We start from the raw sequence: 23,644 nt of genomic DNA, 5'->3' as shown, positions 1-23,644 counted from the left end.
TGTTAGCATGTTTTTATTTTGTTGTGGTTTGAACTTCAGGGAAGAAGTTCTTTTTAAGGAGGGAAGACTGTAATACTACGGTTTTATGAGTCTCTGGGTACTCTATCGAGTGGGCCTTACTCGGTCGAGTAAGGATGTTTTGATTTACGAAATAGTATTCTGTCTGTAGGGTACTCGATCGAGTAGCCTTGGCACTCGATCGAGTAAGTGGCACTCGATCGAGTACGTTAGTTACTCGATCGAGTAGCTCGGTTGACGGGTTATTTTTTGACGGGTTTTGTTAATAATGCGGATTAGTATATATATTATGTCGTCATCTTTATTAAACACTTTTTATAAACCTAATTCACTCAAAGGAGATTTCAAACTACGTTGTTCACTTCATCCGCATTATTGGCAAATCCCGGAGCTTCAGAGGTCGGATTTCATTGTTCTTTGTGTCTTTGTGATCCATGCGTCAAGGGTAAGTCCTACATACCAATTTTATAGCATTTTGTTAAGATTGTTTAAACCCTAATTTGTGGATTTGGGGGTTTTGTGATTAGTTATGTATGTAGTAATTGTATGATTATGTGATAGGAGGAGGATTCGTAGAGGAATGGTTTTGAGACAGCTGCTAAGATCGTCTGTTGTGTGTGTTTGCATTCCAGGTAGGGTTTTCCCTACTCAGTATTAGTTATATGATATGTGTGGTGAATTGTGCTGTAGTTAGTGATTGTTGTTTGCTTCAGACGGTTGTTGATTTTGGTGTCATGGATACTGTATGTCTGTCTGCGTTCTTCGAGGCATGTCCCTGGCTGAGTGGAGTCACTTGCGGGAGAGGGGAACCCGCCACAGAAGGGATGTGCACATTAATGGACTTGGGTTTATCGCTCGATGAAGATGAGCGGGGATTTGGTGGGTACGGCTGCGGTTCCCCACTGGCGGTGTGGAGTATCTGTTGCGATGGGTACTCTGGCAGGCCTACACACTTTTTTTTTGGTGTAATGTGAGTATATTATATATCATAAACTAAAGTAATAGATACAAGAGGTGCAGGGATCGAATCCCAGTACAAACAAATCAAGTCACTCCCATAGTTTGCAACCAAACACAAGCTGTTTGGTCATCTACTGCCCTACATTTCAGCTTTACTCTCCTCCTAACAACCTCCTCTATGCGTGCTGCAACAACCTCAGGCCTCATCAGACATTCATTTACTCTAGCATTATTTCTTTGATGCCATATAGAATACGTAAAAGCATTGAACATAGCAACCTTTACCTTCCACTGAATGCTATTCCTCTGAGCTGCAATCAAATCATTCACCGTGGCCTACACACTTTAGTGTGTAGTCAGTTACGTGGAGATTGATTATGGAGACCGGGGTTTGATGTGACGATTGAGCTGTTTGGTAATTGTTATATTGTATCTTGCTTTGTGTAATTAGTACTGACCCCGTTTATTGTTTTAAAAACTGTGGTGATCCATTCGGGGATGGTGAGCAATTATTGAGCAGTTTTGACTAGAGGCATTTGGGCTAGCTGGGATGTGTCACCACGAGCTGATTAGAGTCTTCCACTGTCATATTTTAGTTGTTTAGACATGTGGTTTTTGAGAACATGTATTGTACCTTTTGTCAGTTTGGATTCGGATTTGTAATCACTTTAAACAGTTTGGCTATTTAAATTATGTTTCTTTATTATCACTTGATTATCATTGCCTCGGGAAACCGAGATGGTGACGTTCTTATACCTGAGTGGTCCTGGTAAGGCACTTGGAGTATGGTGGTGTCACATAAACGATGGAAATGAGTCAAGCGACGACTCAGGTGATGAGAATAATTTGCAATACACTTCGGATCGAATGCGCCACAGGGTTTCCCTAGAAGCAATAAATTCAAAGATACCTAATCCTTTACAATGGGATAAAGATACAGGGCTGCCATATGGTGAGTATTCCGGGTATTTTGCGAGTTGGATTGGTTGTTGCGTAAGACAGTATGTGCCTCTCGGTACGCCGCGTATCAGTGAACTGAGTAAAATACGGAACACCATGCTAATAAGCAGAATAAAGGTATGTACATACAATAATAAATGTTTTTGCTAAAATTAAGTTACTACTTGATATGTGTATTAGCCGAAACACTTTTACCAACTATGCTCATCATATATGCAGTTAGCTTACGTTGTCCCTGAAAAGTATGATAAGTACCTAAAAACAAAGACAGGGGAAGCCCTCAGTTCTTGGAAGTTAAAGATGGCTGAGAACCACTTGTTCAACAAGGAAACCGGGGAGATGAACAAGAACCCACCAACAAAGAAGTATCTGTATGTCAGTCAAGACCATTGGGATAGCTATATCGCTTATAGGGAGTCTGACAAGTTTAAGGTAACTTAATAATAATAAGTAAAGAAGTATACTTAGTTTAGTGTTTGGTCATGCTTACGTTTCCTGATACAATTTATTTGATGAAGGCTATGAGTGAGAGGAACAAGGCGAACATTTCAAAGAAAAAGATCATCTTTTACGGCTCCCGAGGTGGTTATAGATTGATTAAGAAGAAACTTGTAAGTACATAATTCTTATAGTATTAGACTATTAGGTGTTTTAGTTGGATGTTATATATGTTCATCGTAATCATACATATTTTGAGAGGATATCAATGTGATGAATGAATTGTAGGCAAAGCTTGGAAAATTCAGTCGTCACGACGCTTAGGTGGAAGGTCGCACTCCTAAGAATGGAAAGATGGACACTGAATATGATAAGGACATCAAAGAGAAAATTGTAAGTTTGAATAAATATGTCACTCCTATCACTGGTAGTCGGAATTATATAATTGTGTGTTGTTTAATGGTATTATGTGTATGTAGAGGATTTGTGAGAAGGAGGTAGAGGAAGCAAAATGGAAGCCTGAAGGACGTGATGACATTCTTGCTAGAGCAATCGGGAAAGTAGAGCATCCAGGTCGTGTGAGAGGGGTATCGACGCATGTTAGTATCAGTAAGTGTTTTGGGAAAACTACTCGAAGTGGTGATGATTCCAAGAAGGTAATCTATAAATACTGTGTTATATGATTTGGAAAATCAGTACGTGTTATATGGACAAGTGTTAATGTACAGAAGGAAGCCGAGAAGGACATGGCATGGGAGAAGGAAATGGCAAAGGAGACTCAGGTGGGAGCCGAGGATCGATATCAGGCAGTTGAAGAGGAAGAGGAAGGCAATAAGGTCGTGACACAGGAAGAGATTGAGGTAGTTGATGATCAGACGTTCTTCTCAACACCGAAAAAGGTAATAGCTGCTAGTTTATAATTATTCATCTCAGTACACATTTTTTACTTATCAAATTTATTAAAGGTGGTGAATGTATGTGTACTAATTGATTAAAGATGTCGTGAAGGGAGATTGTAAGGTGCCATGTCGTATGTTCTATTTATAGGGGAAACATAAAGTTGCTGTTACCAGGGGATACGTTTTCGCTTACGTCCGGCTTCAACAAGTTAAGGTTAATGGTATAGCCCTTCGTCATAATTGCAGGAAAGTGAAAGTGTTCCAATTATATAAAGACGAGTATGGGGAAGTAAAAGTACCATTTCCTACTGAGGGGGTCACTTATTTGAAAGAAGCCCTAAGCTCTTATGTGCAATGGCCTGACAAACTCATCAATGTTGTCATCCTCGAGGTACCTATATGAAGACTTTAATCTTTACTGAGGGGGTCACTTGCTCTTTAAATATATTAGGGTACGAATATTAACATATTGTAAGTACTTTAATCTTTACATTTGCAGAACTTAAGCAAAGCCATGATGGCAGCTAAAACAATTACTACTACGTTAACGAAAGTTGTTGCAGGCAAGCCTGCTTATGATTCTTATTATGAATCGTGTGAATATAAGAAAAAGATGAAAACTGCTTCGCTGAAGGCTTTGCACAACCTGGCTATAAAGAAGTCACCTAGAGGAGATGTAGTCATGACTAACATTGAACAGGAAATTATGGGCGAGCCGTACTGGACCCAAAGCAACTGATGGAATTCGTCGACCTTGACAATTTAGATGCTGTTTACATTTTGATTTGGATGAAGTAAGTTTTATTAATAAAACTATTTAGTCATTTTCATTTACGAATAATGATGTTTGTTTAAATTATCAATTACAATAACATTCTTTGTTCCATGTGGCATAATAGGTACCTGAATAATCAGATCGCTGAGTTGAAGGTCCCATTTCACGACTACGGATTCTTGAGTCCTAAGGCGTTCTCTGTGCACAGAATTTCATACGAAGAAAAATCAATAGTATCGCTCCTCGGTTGATGTCGTCCAAAACACTATGGCTTGCCTTCTACAATGAGAATATGTATGTATAGTACGTGATTATTGTAATGAATCACGGTTCTATAAATTTATTACTAACATGCTTAAATGCGTGTAAATGAACTAACAGTTCAATGTCCCAAATTGAATAGGAAGCATTGGGTGCTACTGGCAATCCAAGTGGAAACAAAAACAGTGTACTGGATTGACTCTCGCGAAGGCAAACCCTCTGACAGTTGTGTAAGGATGATCACTGAGTAAGTTTATAACCTTCAATAATGTCATTTGTTAGTGTATGACTTGAGACATATATATGCAAATAATAATGGCATGTTTGTATATTTATGATTTAGTGTTTTTGAAGCAAAAAAAGATTATGTCCACTTGGGAAATATTAAAGCGACGTTGTTCCCAATTTTATCACACCATTAGTAAGTGTATTCTTAATAATTACTCGTATCATTTAATTAATGTTTATGCGAGAGGTTGATTACCTAATTCAGCTGATTTGTGTGTGATTTATATAATAGTCTCCTAAAGCACCAGACAACAAACAATGCGGTTTTTATGTTTGCTAGTCCATGTGGGAGGTTATCCACAGAAAACTATCTACCATTCCGATACGGGTTAGTGTGATTTAAAAACTATTTCAGATGTAAATTGAGTTCAATTCTGTATACTTCCATTAATTACATCTATTTTGATTATGTATATTTTGAATTGTAGTTTCCACAAATACTCAACAAAGCCCCGGAATATTCGCCAGAGGACATCAACCAGAGGAGAAATATGTGGGCCAGTTATGTTGTTTCATTAGCGAGGTCTCAATAGTTTTCTTATGCTTTATGTACGAGTGTGTATATATAGATCCATTGTGTATTGGTTTCTTTTGTTTTCTCAATAGCAGTTGTGTTTTGGGTGTTGATCATCCTGTTTGTACTGTTTTTAAACTGGGTTTAATTGATTGCGAGGTGTAATATTTTGATACAGGATTGAATTTTTGCACTGCACAGCTGCTGGAAAGCTATTTTTCTGCAGCAGCTGAAAAAATAGCATTTCAGCAGCTGCTACAAACGTGCTGAAAAAATAGCATTTGAGCAGCTACTAGAACAGGCTAAAATCATTTTTTTAAAAAATAAAATAAAAACGATAACGGTTAAAAACAACCCGTTGCAAACAACTATTTGACAATGGTTTTATTTAGATAAATAACCGTTGACATATTTTCCCTCCCATTCAAGCCGCCAAAAATAAAAGATAACGAACGATTACCGTTGTTGAGTTCAAAACTTTTACAACAGTTTATTTAAGCAGAACCGTTGACAAAATTTCATCAAAATAAATAGATAACGGTTACATACCATTGTCAACGGATGAATATAACAATGGTTTTGCACGCAATAAAGCCGTTGTTAAATTTTGACATTCAATTAAATAAGATAACGAAATGAACCGTTATCATATGTAATATTTAACAACGGTTTTAGAACGATAAGACGTTGTCAATAGTAAACTACGACAACGGATTTGATACCGTTCTTAAGATTTAACAACGGTTCTTGATGTTATATAACGGTCGCTTTTTATTTGTACAACCGTTGTATATATTTAATAACCGTCGTTGCAATAACGGTCCCGTGTTTCTATTTAAAAACGGTAATTTGCATTATTTGATCGTTATTGGATGTCTTATTTGGCGTAGTGGTTTGACAAATTTGAGTTGCAGGCTGCTGGAGATCAACAAACGGTTCACTTGTTGACTAGACAAGAAACCGTTTCATGTGAGAGATGCGGTAGTAATGATGGTCACACTTCTGTAGACTGTGTAGCTGAGAAGGAGCAGGTTTTTGCCTTCAACAATATAGGCAAGGGGGCTCCTATTACAACAACCAGAGTGGAGTCCATCCTAACTTGAGATGGACGAGTCAGAATATTTTAAATCCTACACCCCCATCGCAGTAATAACAACCTTTCGTGCCACCCCATAAAGCTCAACAAGGCTTTCAAAAGCCTCCATCTTTTCCACCGCCGGAACAAGGTGCTTTCTCCAGTGGTATAAGTGATGTGGCTGAGTTGAAGTCAATGATACAATCGTTGACTATTCAATTGCAGAAAAGTGACCAACAAAAAGATGCATCAATTAAGTCACGTGAATCACAAATAGCTCAACTCGCTACCAATCAAGCTTCGCGGCAACTAGGTCATTTACCGTCTCAACCTGACAAGAAACATCATGAGACGGTAAATTTAATTAATCTAAGGAGCGGTCTTTCCTATGAGGGACCTAAAATGCCATCTGAAAGTGATAAATCAGACCCGAAAGTTGTAGTTCGTGAACATGAACAGTCGTCGTCTGACGAAAATTTGCTGAATCCGAGGAAAGTCCTCGATTAACTGATCTCAAGTGGTCGATCGAGGGAAACTGCTGTGGAAGATACTCGATCGAAGGGATTTGAAGTTCGATCGAGCACTGTTGAAAAGAGAGACTTCGATCGAGTACCTGAAAGTGTTCGATCGAGTGAGATTGCTGAGAAAGCTACTCGATCAAATGGAAATGCTGGTCGATCGAGTAAAAATGATGCTGACTACGAGAATTCTTTGGCAAAAAGAAATGAAGGATTAGAAATTCCCATCACGGTCCCATTCCCGAGGAGATTGCAGAACAGGACGGTTGAACAACAGTTCGGTAAATTTGCTGATATTTTAAAGAGCCTCCATGTCAACGTTCCCTTCGCTGAATTGCTGACCCAGGTACCCTCTTATATGAAAATCATGAAAGAAATATTAACACGTAAGAGGCATATTAATGATCATGAAACGATAGCTTTGACTGAAGTGGGTACGACCCTAATTCAAAATAAGTCACCACCTAAATTGTCTGACTCGGGTAGTTTTTCTATCCCATGTTATATTGGGACCCATTTTGTCGATAATGCGTTATGTTACTTGGGAGCTAGTGTGAGCGTCTTACCGCTGTCTCTCGCTAAGATACTCGGTTTGACTAAATTTCATTGTACCAACATGACTGTGTAGATGGCCGACCGTACTTTATCACGGCCCCTAGGTGTCTTTGAGGACATACATGTAAAGATCGGGAAATTCTTTATTCCTGTTGACTTTGTAGTCTTAGACATCCCCGAAGATTCTTACACTCCTATCATTTTAGGACGACCGTTTCTATTTACCGCTTGCACAGTAATAGATGTCGAGGGAAATACGCTAACTTTTTAGGTAGGTGATGAGGAGCTCATTTTCTATCAGTCCAATGTTCGTAGGGCCCCTGTGCAGGTTCAGCCTTCCAATGCACTGCCCTCTATAGACCCCGACACGAAACCTCCAACTGATAATATTGAGTCGTGTGCTGTGACTGTAATACCTCCTTTAGTCAGAAGCCCTCTGGTGGGCTATTGAAGTGTTTTGGAACATAAACGGGGAGCTGTCCCGTTGTAAAAACATTTTGTAGTTTCCAGTTTTGCTAGACATTTTAGTTGATTTTTAGTGTGGACATGGCCCACCTGTAAGCCCAGCCGATCTGTGGACATACATCGGTCTTTTGAAAGCCACGCTCGGCGGCGTAAAAATGCTTTCGACCGGAACATTTTAGATCGGTCGGTTTCGTCTCGGTAAGTGTCTCGAAATGATTAGAGATGTATGGAGTCGCCACCAAGCATTTGTGAGATGCTTGGAACCCGTTCGAAATCCACTTTATACCTCGGTCAAATCGAAGCACAAAGCAGCGTTTGACATAGGTACTAAAGATAAGGAAATCGTCCCTCTTTAGCATCCTATTTCTAGAATGACTCTCGTACGCCTTGGATAAGGTCGTCCACTATCCAATGTTTCTGAGTAAGAGGTGAAGGTAAGTATTGGGAAGCCCTTTAATCAGACACCCAATCCCGCCCGCGGTAGCGGCCTCTAATGATCGATCTTGGTTGGTTGAATGCAAAAGTTGATAAAACGGTTTAAATGCATGAATGCGCATCCAATAATTTAAACCTAACATGTGAGAGCTTTCTAAGTCGGTTGATTTAATCCAAGTATCAAGTATAAGATGTCGAGTTGGATTTATGGTTGATTTGCATGCAAGACGGGAATTAAACATCCATTTACCGTATTAGGTTTATAGTGCATAACGTGATCCATTTGTCTTAGTAAAGCATTTTGCAAATATGATTTTGAATAAGCAAATAGTCGTCTGATCCGTCCTATATCCGGGCTAACCGCGGGATCGTCCTAGACTAATGCTGGAAAGGGAACAGACCCTGCACCAGGCGGCCATATGAGGCGCAAGCCTGTGTGCGACGCAAGGGGGTCTCCCCTGGTTTTGAAAATAAGAGTTGAAAAGCCTGTTTTAGGCGCGGGTCAACTAACGGTTATATGCCGTGTCCTGACCTTTTGAAAAACGTTTATAAAACGTGTTGAAAAATGGGTGTTTGACCCGATTTGGTTTGAAGGGGTCGTTTAGACCGCATTTATTGATTTGAGGAACGAGACTCGAATAATCATCATTATTTTGATGATATTCGGTGTCGGGTTCGACTTTGACAAACTTGACATGAATAGTTTTGAAAATGATTATGAACTAATTATTTTAAGTTCATTTGAATGTAATTAGTCGATATTCATCATCGTACCCGGGTTAAAGTCCGGCATTGTATGTAGAACCAAGGATGACTTTGTGTTGGTGACTAATATGTTTGTTTTGATAATGTAAAAAAATGATGAAAGACTTTAAAATACCTCCCAAAAATGAAATAAAAGGCTTTAAAATACCTTTTAAATGTTATTAACCAAATATTATCACCGAAACACGAATTTAACCGTCATGGTATGAGGAACCAAGGGTGAAAAATGTTTTATGGTTAAAAACAAATGAAATAAAATAAAAAATATTTGAAAATAGTTGAAATGGTAAAAAACGATTACAAATATGAAAATGGATTAAAGGGAAATGACGTGAACAAACACGGTTGAGTTCTGACGTGGACACCCCATTGGGCGCGGGCAAGCCGGCGAACCAAGGGGCTTCTGTCTCAGACCAAAAATCAGTTTTGGCTCGTTTATTCCATGTTTTGGTTCATGGTATGCATGTTTTAGCATGTTATAGTCATGAAACAAATAAAAACATGATAAAAGAAGGATTTTTACACCCTCATACTTACATGTTTGGTTATGACGAGTGACCGACATAAGTGTAATAACTCGTTTGGTCGGAAAAGACTCGGTTTAAAACCGTTTTGGTATGTAAAAAGAGTGTTTTAAGATTAGTGACGGTGTAGTGGTCGAAGTGGTCGGTCAAGTGATTTAATGCACGATGACGGTACCAAACAATGTGTAAGGCTTGTATTTACGATCGATAGGTCGTAAATACGCGTCGGGTTGTGACTTAAGAACTCGAGTCGAGAATTTTAAGAGATAAAAGAGGGGGCGGACACTCGCGTAAGTTCTTAAATGGGGGCATTTGAGGAGTATATATAGGGAAATGAGTGGTTATGTGAGTTTTGAGCGACGTGGCCACCTGGGCTGCTCAAAGAGGCACGAGCCACGTCGCGGGTCTTCGAGTTGTCTTGTCTCTTTCACATAAGAGAAATCATGATTTGTTCTATCCTAGGATTTGTAGTCATATGTTTGGTACTTGACCATTCATAAATCCGGGAAATCTTAGCATAGAAGGTTTGAAATGGTTGTTTTTTGTGATTGACTCGGTTTGACTCGTTGTTGGAGTCGGGATTTGAAATTTTGAGTCGGTTTTTGGTCCGGTGTCGGTTTTGACTCTAGTTAGTGTCATTGCGACCCCGTCGTCGTGCATTAAACACTCCAGGTATTTTTGAAATGTTTTATTTTCGAAATCGTTGTAAGTTTTCCGACGTAAAGTTGTACACAAACTGTCGATCAAACGCCGCGATTCCAAAGCATGTTATCGTCCGATAATCATCGGGTGTTTGTTGGGGTCTCAGCAGATACAGGGTATCTACAGAGCCCCCATTTTGACTGAGGCTTGGATAGGGCGAAAGTCAAAGTAGAGCCCCCAGGTCAATCGAAGATTACAACCTGGAGACCCGAGCGACGTCAAGGCGGCACGAAAGGATTCGGGCCAAGGACCTACCGTCGGGAAGGGCGACGCCAAGGCGACTCGAGGGTACGAGCCAAGGACTTGCCGTTGGGAACAGTTTAGAGTCTGTCGACTATCCGTCCGGGTCGTTTAAAGTCCGTTAGACAACGTACAAAAGCTCGCCAGCCATAAGAAGGAGTCATACCTGAGTCTTCTTCGGATATGTCCTTGCGCGTATGCGGATAAAGGCTCGCCATCTGTGGTGCGTATGTGAGGAGGGCTCGCCAGCCGCGATGCATTATAAGGCTCGTCAGCCATGGTGCGTACCTGAGGAGGGCTCGCCAGCCGCGATGCGTAGTAAGGCTCGCCAGCCATGGTGCGTATCTGAGGAGGGCTCGCCAGCCGCGACGCGTAGTAAGGCTTGCCAGCCATGGGGCGTATCTGAGGCGGGCTCGCCAGCCATGGGGCGTATCTGAGGAGGGCTCGCCAGCCGCGATGCGTGGTAAGGCTCGCCAGCCATGGGGCGTATCTGCGGAGGGCTCGCCAGCCGCGATGCGTAGTAAGGGTCGCCAGCCATGGGGCGTACCTGAGGAGGGCTTGGCAGCCGCGATGCGTAGTAAGGCTCGCCAGCCATGATGCGGTCGGTTAATGGACCGTGAGAATAGCCGCGTCGGATGGGCTTGTTTTGAAAGTTGCGAACTCGTGGTGCTGCCGTGAAAATAGTGAATTTTGAATTTCACTATCAACGTTGTTGAAAAAGCGGGTTCCGCGAGGAAGCCCCCTGTTGACATTTGGAGGAATAGTGAATTTGGAACCTTCACTATTCATTGCTTTTTGAATTTAAAGTGGCGGTTTTGATCGCCGTCTGTTCGAATCTTGAAGGAATTAGAAAATTTTGAATTTTGCTATCACATTTGGGGTGATGGTTTATGTGCCGCCGTTGATATTTGAAGGAAATAGTGAATTTGGAATCTTCACTATTATTTTTGAAGTGACGGTTTATGTGCTGCCGTTGACATGTGTGGGAAATAGTGAATTTGGAATCTCCACTATTATGTTTGAAGTGACGGTTTATGTGCCGCCGTTGACATGTGTGGGAAATAGCTGAATTTAATTTCCAACTATTATTTTGAAAATGACGGTTTTAATTGCCGTCGTTTGAAATTTGAAGACATAGCGAATTTGAGTTTTCACTATTATTTTGAAATTGACGGTTTTAATTGCCTTCGTTTGAATTTTGAGGAAATAGTGAATTTTCAATCTTCACTATCATTTTGTTTTTTTTAAGGGAAAATGGCGGTTTTGATCGCCGTTTATTTGAAATTTTTGAAGGAAAATAGTGAATTTATATTTTCACTATTTGTTTTTTGTATTTGAGAAAACGACGGTCCTTAAGGTCGTCGATGAAAATTTGAAGTTTGTTATGTGGAAATTGGGCCAAAGCCCAAAATTCGCTGAATAGAGCAAGGGGAGGCCTGGTTTAGGCGCGAGCCACCTGGCGAACCAAGGGGGCTTCCCTATTTTCTGTAAAAGACGCGAGGTTTGGCTGCATATCATCCTCACTCATCTTCAACCTTTCGACACAAGAAAACCCAAAAAATGCCATTGTTGGTCCTTAGGTTGCTTTTATTTACGCTGATATCGTCAATGTCATCTCAAGGTACGTATTTCCTCATGAATCCATTTAAATTTGTTGGTCATTTGATAGATTGAATTAGAGCGAAAATTTTTCCCTAGAAAATTAATTTGGACGTTTTTGATTGAGCCCATTTCGAGTGAAATTGATGATTGCATTAGGTTAGAAACCTGTTTAGGTGTATATGGGTGCTTTTAGTTTGCATTTTGGTCCCCGTTCCCGCTCCCTCTGCTCGAAAAACGTGAGTGAGGTGAGAAACCGTCTCATCACACAATGCCAAGTTTATTTGCTTGGATAATGGGCCCCACTAGGTTGCATTGTAGTCGGGAAAGATCGTATTTGCCATTGTGGACCTTTGTTGGGTATTGTGGGCAAAATTGGAATTTTTTGCCTTTTGTGACGGTCTTATGTCTGACAAAATAAGCGCCTGTTTGGGCTTAAATTGAGTCAATTTGCCTTGAAATGGACCTTATTGGTAGTTTAGGTCGCCTTGAGGCGTGATAAAATCATGTTTGCCTTTTGCGGTCGTTTTTGAATTTTCGACCGGTTTGTGCTCAAATTGGCGTATAAATTGCCTTTTTGAGCCGTAGAAAAATTCCTCATTGCATTGGGAATGTATTTTGGGTAGTTGGTAGACCTCGTGTGGGTCTTGAGATGCCATTTTTGTTTGTTGTTTTGACTCGTCTTTTGCTTGAAAAGAAGGGCGATTCGTTGTTTTTTGTGCGTTTTTGTGAATTTTTTCTTTTGTTTGGTTGGATTTGGGCGGGGTTGCCCTTGCTTTGCTTTGTAGGTTGTTTGTTTGTTCCGGGTGTGTCCGATTTACGCCGTCATAATGCCGAAATTTTCGCTGACGTTTTTTTGTTTATTCTTTTGATCGCAGGGTACCATTTGGGACCTACGGGGTCCGTCGTGGAGGCCTTGGAGGAGTAAGATGATCCTGGAGGGGGAGGGTCGACTGAGGAGGCGGCTGGAGTCGAGGTGGTAGTGGAGGACGCTTCCGTAGAGGAGGAGAGGCGGTTGACATGGCCGGCTTGTCCTTTCGTTGTGGCTCATAGATAGGGTGGCTGATGATTGGAGGTCAACACCGGGGTGGTGCGCTGCATCATGGTTCTTGGCCTTCTTATCATCTGAAGTCTGCCAGACACTTTCTTCTTTTTTGTCGTGGAGCAGGAATGAGGTATTACCGTCATGGTAACCACCTCTGCTTCCGTTGTTGCTCCTCTGTCTCTTGTGTTGCTCCCTTTCTTTTCTATTTGAGAGGATAGAGAGTGCTTAGTTCGGTAGGTGGCGAATAGCCCCCAGTTCGTTGTCTTAGGCCAGTGTCTGTATGATAGATGGTTGTCTTAGGCCGTTGTCTGTATGATGGATGGTTGTTTTAGGCCAGTGTCTGTATGATAGATGCCTATACTGGATCCTGTTTGTACGGTCAGTTGTCCATATCAAACGTGTGTCGATGTATTTTGCGTGAGGCGGTTTGTATATATGTGTTTTTGGATTGTGGCTCATTTTGTGATTTTTGGCTTTTTTTTTTGTTGTGTTTCGGTGGAGCGCTGTCGGCTGTCGATTCTCCTTTTGCTTTGTACCAGTTCCTGCATCATTAGTGTAGAAAATAGGCAACAGATAGCACATATACATAAACGCAAACACGTAAAAGCATTTGATTGAAAAACAAAAATTAACTGTTGGACCTTTAGTCCTATTTGGTTGGTTTGATAATGACAGTAATGATTTGTATGTGGACTTAATATTATAAACATATGCGAGTAATTGTGTGCTTAAGTCTTAATTTAGAAAGGAACAATTACAATGACGCAAGCTTGAAGTTTGGACCAAGGAGGTACAACTTTAAAGACATTTGATCGTAATGTTCAAGATCAAGATCAAATATCAACCACGAGACTCAAGATGAGAGACTTGTGAAGAAACGATTCGTTTACTGAAGATCTACTGAAGATTAGATAGTATAGGTCGTCATCCGGTAATGGTTTTACTTTGTTTGATTTAAAGGTTAGTAAAGTTATGACCTTATAGCCATAACTTCACTGCTAGACAAAAATGATGCGTTAATTTTTGGAAAATTTATTTTTAATGGTTTATAAGAATAAGAGAGTATTTATATAATTGGAATTATTTAATAAGAATTTAAGTTGAATAAACTATTGGTTTGTAACACGATATTTATATCGTCATGCAACCTAGGGTTTCAACTAAAATTCTATCTCAATTTGTTGTGGGCTATGGAGGCCGAATGGACCGAAACCCTAGGGGACAAAACCCTAGAGGTCGAAATCTCCAACCCTAGCCTCCTACTTGTTCGTCAATTTATTTAGTGTTTTATACCTTCCAGAATATTCTTAAACCCTAATTCCCTACAACTATAAATACCTCTCTTCATTCAACATTTATTTGTGACACACATCTACACTTTCAAGAGAAAAATATTTAAGCAAAAATTATTTGAGCCTTAATTCTTATTTTACAAATTGCTTATACAAAAGTTGCGCATCATATTTGTCAATCACTCAAAGAGAAATCGTTATAGGATACTAAGTACATAAAGATATTATACTCACTCGCATAACGTGAGATTAGTATTTATCGTTGTACTTTTCTTATTAACGTAAGAGCAATCTAGAGTATTTAGCGATACTCAATCTGAGTTATAATCATATAGTTGATTATACGAGTGGATTGATAATTTTTGTAATCCGTAGAAAGGTTCTAAAAATTATTAATCGAGAATAGTGAACACAGGTTTCTACTTGTGAAACTGAACCACTTCAAAAATCCTGTGTGTCTCTCTTTCTCTCTTTCTTTATTTTCGTTATTTCGTTTTTGCGCTTATTAGTAAATTAATTAGTTAATTTTAATCAATAAAATCAAATAATTAATTTCACATCATATATTTCGAAAAAGTGGGCATCATTTTTAATACTCAATTCACCCCCCCCCCCCCTTTGTATTCGATCAGTAGACTCCTCAATTGGTATTAGAGCCTCGTGTTCTTGATAGCCTAACAGCTAGAGTCTGATCTTTTTTTTGAGTCTATTTATCGTTTTTCCGCTGCATTTATTTTTTATCAAATGGATTCCAAACACCTTAAGTGTCCTATATTCAATTGGAAGAACTATGGTTTATGGAAAAATATGATGACCCATTTCATTAAAGGTAACGATTGGGAGTACTGGTTGATTATCAAGAATTGTCCGAATAAGATCTTACTTGCAACCACTAATGGCACTACCGTCGAAAAGAATGAAGAGGATTATATTGAGGCGGATTATAAAAAGGCTGAGAAGAATTCAAAAGCAATAAGCTTATTGCAAAACGGTATGATTGCAACTGAATTTGATCGTTTCTCAACCAGTTCATCTGCCAAGGAAATATGGGATGGTCTAGAATTAGCCTATGAGGGAACCGCTGTTGTCAAAAAGCAACGTATGGCATTACTAATGCGAAAATACGAGCTGTTTGCCATGGAGCAAAACGAGTCAGTTGACAGCATGTCCTCTCGCTTTTCTTGTATCATCAATGAGCTAAAGAATTTAGGAATAACATTTGACTCTGAGGAAATTGCTAGAAAAATTCTTAGAAGTATGTCTCGCAGATGGAGACATAAAGTGTCTGTCATAGAGGAATGTAAGGACCTAACTTCGTTATCCTATCAGGAGCTACTCGGAACCTTAATGGCTCACGAGATTACTCTGAATCAGGATGACGAGGAAGCTGGCACAAGCAAAAAGATGGCCTTACAAGCTGAGTCTAGCAAGATTAATGATTCTTCAGATATTGAAGATGAAACTGCGTTGCTTGTTAAACGTCTTAGGAAAAGTCTTTCTTTCAAAATCAAAATAAGACAGATAACAAATCAAAGCAAACTCCCAAGAAAACTGTTGAGTCAAAAGGGTCTTTCTCTAACCCTGGATGCTTCAAGTGTGGTGATAATGATCACATGATCAAAGATTGCCCAACATGGAAGAAAATTAAAGACAAAAATCAACGTGACAAAACAAAGGAGTTCAAGCAAGTCTTGATGGCTTATTGTTGGGGAGACTTGGACGCTGAAAATGACGAGTCCGAAGAAGAAGAAGAAGAAGAAGAAGAAGAAGAAGAAGAAGAAGAAGAAGAAGAAGAAGAAGAAGAAGAAGAAGAAGTCAATATTTGCTTAAGCAGCGTCAGTCTTGAGCTATTCTCCGACAGCGACAATGAAAGTAATGCTTCAAATGCTGAGATGGGTCTTGTTGGAGATTCAGACTCAGATGATGATGAAGAGGTAAGTTTTCTTGAACTCAAAAAGCAAGTTAAGAAACTTTCTAAGAATGATTTAATTAAGGAGTAAATTGATAAATAATACCAATATAAAGACCCTTTTTTTATAAACAGTACCAACATAATCAATAATTCGTAAACAGTACCAAAATAATAACTTTTATTTACAAATAGTACCAAGTCGCCTTTTTACTCCATTTTTTTCCTACTTTACATATGCTTTCATCTAACAGAGGGAGTTTGGAAATGGATGAGTCAAGATTTGTACTTAAATGATGATTTCTTGGACTTTATATAGTAGGTTAAGATGAGATTTTTAGGCGACTTGGTACTATTCATAAATAAAAGTTAATATTTTGGTACTGATTACGAATTATTAATTATGTTGGTACTGTTTATAAAAATGGGCTCTTATATTTGTACTATTTATCAATTTACTCTTTAATTAAGTATTTTGAACAATCCCTTGATCATTGTCATGAACAAAGTCTAGAGTTAAAAGACCTTAAGGAACAAATTCTAGACATTGCTGAGGAAAACCAACTTCTAAAAGCCAAAGCCAAAAAGCTCAAATCTAAAGTTATGGCTACCCCAGCTATAACTTTAGACATGATAAATGCTGAGAAAAACGCTCTTGAATCAAAAGTTAAGGCTAGTGATGCCATAACTTTAGAGGTCAAACTCAAAATTAAGCATCTTCAAGCTAAAGTTACAGCTAGTGATTCTATAACTTCTGAGTTGAAGAAAGTCAATGAGATTTTCAAAGATGAACCTAATGGCAAAGATAGTGTGGTTTCCGAACATAAGAGAGAAATTACATTTCTCTCTAAGCAATTGAAAGAAGCTAGTGATAGTATGTCTGAACTTAAGGAACAACATGAAAATGAGAAACGTGTCTTGAATGAACGTTTTGATAAATTTCGTGAAGATTTTGAGAAAGGTAACTCTTCCAAGGATTCAAGTGTAGATCATTCGAAATGTGAAAAAGAAATTGAGTCCTTGAAAGAATTACTCTTACATGCACGAAAAGTTCATGATAAATGGGAAGGAAGCACAAAAGTTTTAAACTTCCTTACTGAACAATCTGATAATAACATGAAGATGGGACTTGGTCATGAATGCTATAGCCGTAGAGACCATGATAAATGCAAATCTAATCCTTCTGATCACGATTTCAGAAAAAGAAAATATGTTAATCTTCCAGAATAGTTGATTTGCATTACTGTGGCTCTACTAGACATATTCAAGTCAATTGTGTCAAACTTGCTTTGGATAAGCAAAAGAATGTCGAAACTGTTAAGACTTGTGATTTCATAGTGGAAGATGATGTTTCAACTATAGATGAATCTAACGATAATGAAGAACGTAATAATGAGTTTAGATGGACTTATGATATGGCTTTCGATTACTCATCTGTTCCTCCGAAATCAAACAAAATAAATGAGAATCAAAAGCATACATTCAAGCCTAAAGTTCATAACTTTAAACCTAGAGCGTCTCATGAAGGTACTAGACCCAGAGCTACTTTTGTTAGAACAAAACCTAGAGTACCCTTTGCTCCGATTGTTAGACAAAGACCAAGACAACCCAATGTTAAAGCCAAAAGAATAATAAGACAAGTATGAGTTAGAAAGGATCAAGTCTACAGAGTCACTAACCATAAAGGACCCAACTTAGCTTGGGTACCTAAAAGTTGTATTTGATTCATTTGCAGGTAGTAGTGAAAGAAAATAATCTATGGTATCTCGATAGTGGATGCTCGAGACACATGACAGGAGACATAAATCTTTTTCTTTCACTAGAGCCCTTCTTTGGTGGCAAGGTTACTTTTGGAGATAACAAGAAGGGTAGGATTATTGGAGTAGGAAAAATTGGAATTTCAACCTCCCATTCAATCGATAACGTATATCTGGTAAGTGGTCTTAAACATAACCGACTTAGTATCTCTCAATTATGTGACAAAGGTCACAAAGTTGTTTTTCATGCCAATGTTTGTCGTATCATAATTGAAGGTACTAGTAATGTTTTACTTGAGGGTCACCGTATGGGGAATGTGTATATGATTGACTTAAATGTTGTCAATACAAGTTCTTTCTCGTGTATGAAAGCAACCTCAGATGATTCTAGCTTGTGGCACAAGAGGTTTGCACACATAAGTCCAACTATTTTAAAGAAACTTAAGTCCATGGATTTAGATGAAGGCTTGCCCTCAATTAAATTCGAGCAAGAGACAATGTGTGACTCATGTGCCCGCTGCAAACATGTTAGATCCTCATTTAAACCTAAAAGAGTAGTTAGCACTAAACGACCACTTGAGTTGGTACACATGGATTTATGTGGACCTTTGAAAGTTAGAAGCCGTGGTGGATCAAAGTATATATTTGTTCTAGTCGACGATTACTCAAGGTATGTCTGGCCAATCTTTCTTTCCTCTGAAGATGAAACTTTCGATGAATTTGTGGCATTAATGAAGCTTGCCCAAAATAAATATGATAAAAAGCTTATTTCGATTCGGACGGATCACGGCACGGAATTTGATAATCAATTGTTTATAGAATTTTGTAGGGAAAATGGTGTGGGACATAACTTCTCCGCACCACGAACCCCACAACAAAATGGTGTCGTGGAATGTATGAATCGAACCTTAGAGGATATGGCCCGTACTATGTTCTTGTGTAGCGGCCTCCCTAGAAGTTTTTGGGCAGAAGCTGTTAGTACCGCATGCTATGTGCACAATAGAGCTATGATCCGACCTATTTTGAAAAAGACTCCCTATGAACTTTTAAGAGGGAGGAAACCCAATTTATCACATCTTCGTTGCTTCGGGAGCAAATGCTTTGTTCACAATAATGGAAAAGACAATTTAGGAAAATTTGACCCCCGAAGTGACGAAGCTGTTTTTCTGGGATATTCGGATCATAGTAAAGCTTACAAAGTGTTCAATAAAAGAACCTTGTGCATAGAATAAAGTGTTCATGTTCGCTTTGACGAAGATAATGTGTTTGATAAAGTTGAACATGAAGAAGAGGATCCAGATGAGCCCGATTTCTTTTTAGCAAGAAATGAGCCCTTAAATGAAGATGAAGATATTCAAGGTATCAATGATGAACTAGAAAATTCTGCAAACGATCTTAAGAGAAGTGATGAGTCCGTAGTTAATGATACTATTAACCCTTCCTTAGATAAGGAAAAAGATCTTGAAGTTATACCTAATGATGTTGTAACTTCCGATCCAAATCATGATATTTCTAATGAAGTTAGTGATACTTCTGAAGAAAATCCCGAGTCCAACTTAGGGGGAACAAGTCATGATTCTTCGTCTGCAGATGATTCTAGTCCATCAAATGATAATGAGCCTAGAGTTCTCAAAAAGAAGAAACATCAAAGCTCCCACCCTTTGGACAAAATCTTAGGGGATCTAGAGCAAGGCATTAAAACTAGAAGGTCGTTGAATAATTTCTGCTCGTTCTTTTCTTTTCTGTCAACCATTGAACCTACCAATATTAAAGAAGCTCTTGCTGAACCTGATTGGATAACTGCTATGCAATATGAGCTTCAACAATTCGAACGCAATAAGGTATGGCACTTAGTGCCACGACCTAGTGATCGAACTGTTATTGGTACAAGATGGGTATTCAGAAATAAACTGGACGATGCAGGAATTATTACAAGAAACAAGGCATGACTAGTTGTCCAAGGCTACATTCAACAAGAAGGGATCGATTATGACGAGACCTTTGCAACCGTAGAAAGACTTGAGGCTATTCGTCTCATTATTGCCTTTGCTGCTCATAAAGGAATGAAACTATTCCAAATGGATGTTAAGACTGCATTTCTTAATGGCTATTTGGAAGAAGAAGTTTATGTAGAACAACCTCCCGGATTTTTAGATAGCAAGTTTCAAAACCACGTTTATAAATTAGACAAAGCTTTATATGGTTTGAAACAAGCTCCAAGGGCATGGTATGACAGGTTATCCAAGTTTTTATTACAAAATAATTTTAAAAGAGGATCTGTCGATAAAACCTTGTTCCTAAAATCCGACGGTTCTAATTTACTTGTTGTGCAAATTTATGTAGACGATATCATATTCGGTTATACTAATGAAAAATTGTGCAAGTATTTTTCAGATCTAATGACTTCTGAGTTTGAAATGAGCATGATGGGAGAATTGAAGTACTTTCTAGGTTTACAAATTCAACAAACAAACGATGGTATAAAGATTCACCAACAGAAGTATATCAAGGAACTGATTCGAAAATTCGGTATGGAAAATGCAAAATCTTACGATGCACCTATGGTACCTGAAAAGAAGATAACTATAGATGAACATGGTAAGTGTGTCGATGAGACTACATATCGAGGTATGATTAGTTCACTTTTATATTTAACTGCAAGTCGTCCTGATATAATGTATAGTGTATGTGTCTGTGCGCGATATCAATCGTGTCCTAAAGAGTCACATATGATTGCAGTTAAACGTATTTTGAGATATTTAATTGGTACATCAAATTTGTACTTATAGTATCCACTTGAGTATAATTTCGATCTAGTAGGGTATTCGGATGCAGATTATGCAGGATGCTCTTTAGATAGGAAAAGCACTTCTGGGTATGCAACGTTTGTTAGACCTTGTATCCTCACATGGGGATCAAAGAAACAAAATTCAGTTGCAATGTCTACTGCTGAAGCCGAGTATGTATCTGCTGGACTGGTATTTTCTCAATTACTTTGGTTAAAGCAACAACTATGTGATTATGGTATAAATGTAGGTCGTATGCCTATTATGTGTGATAATACAAGTGCTATAGTAATTTCTAAAAACCCTGCTCAGCACTCGAGCACCAAACATATAGATATTAGACACCATTTTCTACGAGATCACGTAGAGAAGGGCAACATTTCACTTGAATTTTGTAGTACCGAAAGGCAATGGGCTGATATCTTGACTAAGCCGTTAGCTAGAAAACGCTTTGAGTTATTGAGACTAGAGATTGGTTTAATTAGCGATAATTAAATCCGTCATAATTATGTCTGGAAACCTGAATGACTGGCTAGGAAGATGAGATTGTACGATTGTGTCCGTATATTTTTGTTGCAAGTTTAATTATGTTAAATAATGTTTATTTTACGTGTTATATCTTGCTTATGTGTATGGTAATATTTTATATTCTGTATAATCACATATTCTTACAAAAGTTCGACAAAATGTACAATAAAATGCCTAAATATAATAAAGATAAATATATTCCTTATTATATTCCTTCACAATCCTACCTAAACACAAACTAGAGGATTCTTTTCTTATTCTTATCCTATAAAAAATAGGAGATAATACCAAAAAAAAAAAAGGAAAGTGCCGAAATAAAAAAAAAAGTGCCGGGAAAAAAATAGAAGCACGAAAAAAAAGGGAAAGTGCCGAGAAAAAAAAGGAAAGTGCCGAAAAAAAAGGGAAGGCACCGAAAAAATAATAATAAGGAAATTGGTATTATTTTCTATCTTTAAGAATTCTATTGTTACCAAAACACAAACTCCTTAATACTATTTAAACCCTGTTAACCCTTCCATAATTCTCATCAATTTAATCATCTTTTTCCCTAAATACGTTTTTCTAAAACCTTCAAGATTATTAATGGCAAATCAACCTACAACCCGTTTTCAATCCAAGAAACCTGTTGTTGTTAGAAAGAAGGTAACCCAATCACCCCCGAGAACCACCCGCTTCGTCACGCCGCCCGAGACCCCTCGGGTCCCCGGTCCGCCGACCTACCCAACAACCACAAGAAGAGACGAAAATTGGTAAAGGGTAAGGGAAAATTGGTTTCAGAAATTGAGGTAAGTTCAAAAACTGAGAACTATATACTTCAAGATGGTTCTTCACGTATTCTTTACGCACAACATATGGATGATTACACTAACAATGGATTGAATAATCTTCGATTAACTCAAGTAGAGCTGTGGTCATGGGCCACGTCTCGGTCTGTGGATTTGGGCCACCTACCAATCCGTAGTCACGGGCCACCTGCACGCCCAGTCGATCTGTGGACATGCAGCGGTCTTTTGAAAGCCACGCTCGGCGGCGTAAAAATGCCTTCGACCGGATCGTTTTAGATCGGTCGATTTCGTCTCGGTAAGGGTCTCGAAACGATTAGAGATGTTCGGAGTCGCCCCCAAGCATTTCTGGGATGCCTGGAACCCGTTCGAATTCCACTTTATACCTCGGTCAAATCGAATCACAAAGCAGCGTTTGACATAGGTACTAAAGATAAGGAAATCGTCCCTCTTTAGCATCCTATCTCTAGAATGACTCTCGTACGCCCTGGATAAGGTCATCCACTATCCAATGTTTCTGAGTAAGAGGTGAAGGTACGTATTGGGAAGCCCTTTAATCAGACACCCAATGCCGCCCGCGTTTAGCGGCCTCTACTGATCGATCTTGGTTGGTTGAATGCAAAAGTTGATAAAACGGTTTAAATGCATGAATGCGCATCCAATGATTTAAACCTAACATGTGAGAGCCTTCTAAGTCGGTTGATTTAATCCAAGTATCAAGTATAATATGTCGAGTTGGATTAATGGTTGATTTGCATGCAAGACGGAAATTAAACATCCATTTACCGTATTAGGTTTAGGGTGCATAACATGATCCATTTGTCTTAGTAAGGCATTTTGCAAATATGGTTTGAATAGTCGTCTGATCCGTCCTATATCCGGGTTAACCGGAGTCGGGATCGTCCTAGACTAATCCGAAGGAACAGCCCCACTGCACGGACGGCTATAAGAGGCGCGAGCCAGCCGGCGGTGTAAGGGGCCTCCCTCTGGTTTTGAAAATGAGAAAGAAAAGGCCTGCTTGAAGCGCGGGTTAGCCAACGGTTGTATGCCGTGTTCTGACTGTTTAGAAAACGTTATAAAACGTGTTGAAAATGGGTATTTGAACCCGGTTTGATTTTGAAAGGGTCGTTTAGAGCGCATTTATTGATTTGAAGAACTAGACTCGAATAATCATCATTATTTGATAATATTCGGTGTCGGGTTCGATTTGACAAACTTGACATGAATAGTTTTGAAAATGATTATCGACTAATTGTTTTAAGTCCATTTGAATGTCATTAGTCGGTACTCATCATCGTACCCGGGTTAAAATCCGGCATGGTATGTATAACCAAGGATGATTTTGTGTTGGTGACTAATATGTTTGTTTGAGAAATGTAAAGAAATGAAATAAAAGGCTTTAAAATACCTCTTAAATATCATTAACCAAATATTATCACCGAAACACGGATTTAATCGTCATGGTATGAAGAACCAAGGGTGAAAAATGCTTTATGGTTAAAACATGTGAAATGAAACAAAAAGGTTTCGAAAATACTTGAAATGGTAAAAACC

Source organism: Silene latifolia, chromosome 1, assembly GCF_048544455.1.
Source record: "Silene latifolia isolate original U9 population chromosome 1, ASM4854445v1, whole genome shotgun sequence".
Lineage (NCBI taxonomy): Eukaryota > Viridiplantae > Streptophyta > Magnoliopsida > Caryophyllales > Caryophyllaceae > Silene > Silene latifolia.
The sequence above is the reverse complement of the archived record's forward strand: the minus strand, read 5'-3'. Positions refer to the sequence as shown.